The sequence below is a fragment of the Trichechus manatus genome, unplaced genomic scaffold, assembly GCF_000243295.1.
Source record: "Trichechus manatus latirostris isolate Lorelei unplaced genomic scaffold, TriManLat1.0 scaffold00035, whole genome shotgun sequence".
Classification (NCBI taxonomy): Eukaryota; Metazoa; Chordata; class Mammalia; order Sirenia; family Trichechidae; genus Trichechus; species Trichechus manatus.
Window position 1 is genome coordinate 237272 of NW_004443971.1, and position 1667 is coordinate 238938.

Here is a 1667-nt window from a genome sequence, read left to right on the forward strand (position 1 = left end):
TAATCTATCATTGAAAACTAATTAGGCCCAAAAGGTTTGCTCCTATATTTTCTTCCAAGAACTGTATGGTTTTAACTTAAATTTAGGTCCTTCTTCTATATTGATTTAGTTTTTGTCTAGGGTATGAGATATGGATCTTGTTTCATTTTCCTGCTTGTGAAAATCCAGTTTAGCCAGCTCCATTTGTTGAAGAGACTGTTTCTTTCCCTATTGAATGGATTTGCCCAAAATCAGTTGACCATAGATGTTTGGATTTATTTCCGGATTTTCAATTCTGTTCCATTGGTCTGTATGTTTATCATTACACAAGTATCAGACTGTTGTAACTGTAGCTGTGTAATATGGTTTGAAGTCAGGAAGTGTGAGGCCTGCAACTTTGTACTTTGTTTTCCAAATTGCTTTGGCTATTTGAGGTCTCTTGTCTTTCCATAGAGAAATGAGGATTACTTTTCCAATTCAAAAGAGTGCTGTTGGCATTTTGATTAGGATTTTGCTCTATCTGTAGATCACTTTGTGTAGTATTGACATCTTGACTATATTAAGTCTTCCAATCCATGAGCATGGAATGTCTTTTTATCTGTTTAGGTCTTCTTTAATATCTTTCAGCAGTGTTTCATAATTTTCATTGTATAAGCATTGCACATCGCTAGCTGCATTTATTCCTATATATTTTATTGCCTTAAATGCTTTTGTAAATGGAGTTGTTTTCATTCCATATATATTTCTTTTGGAAAAAAAATTCCATAAATTTTTATTCCATTTCATAAATGCTAAGAATGCAGCTTAAGCTATTCCGCTTGTGAGGATCAAGGACCTAGATGAAGCCTGGAGCTACATTCTGGGACCTGCCTCTCAACTGTCTTGGTCAGATAACAAGTAAGTTTCAGACAAACATTGATGTGTCAACATTTGTTGTGAAATGTCTGTATTAAGTAAATGCAACAAGAAAAATACTGTATGACGGTAAATGTAGTAGGAAAAACCTTAGGAATGGCGTTAGGAGAAAGTATGTTTCACAGCGTTTCCCAGGTCTAATTCTTTGGAGTGCAGTTTTGTAAGGGAACTTTCAAAGTGAATAGGAAAAAGAAACAGTATTTTTTGAAAGTCCATTCAGAAAAAGAAAGGAATGTGGTCCAATGTGTATCTAAATGTGAAAGAGCTCTCTTCCCAATTAAAGGATACTGTATTTTCAGTGAAGCCCTGGTTGGGAAGTAGTTAAGAGCCGGTCTGCTAACCAAAAGGTGGCAGTTGGAATCCACCATCCGCTCCTTGGGAACCCTATGAGTCAGTTGTACTCTGTCCTATAGGGTCGCTGTGACTCGTAATTGACTCCAAGGGAATGAGTATGCTTTAGGTAAGGAGCCCTAATGGTGCAAGTTTAAGAGCCTGGCTGCTAACCAAATACCCAGCAACTAAGGCTCTGGATTCAGAGGAGAAAGAGCAGGGAAGCTGCTCCCCTACAGATTATAGCCTAGGAAGCCCTATTGGGCAGTTCTAGTCTGTCCTATATGGTTTCTGTAAGAAGGCATCGACTCCATGGCACACAACAATGACCACAGTTTGTACAAATCATGAGTGGTGGCTTCAGACACACTCCTTTGGCAGAAGGGTTGATGTGGAGGTTCTGGGTGAAGAGGTGTCGCCTGTTTCCCAGGAAGCCTCAGAAT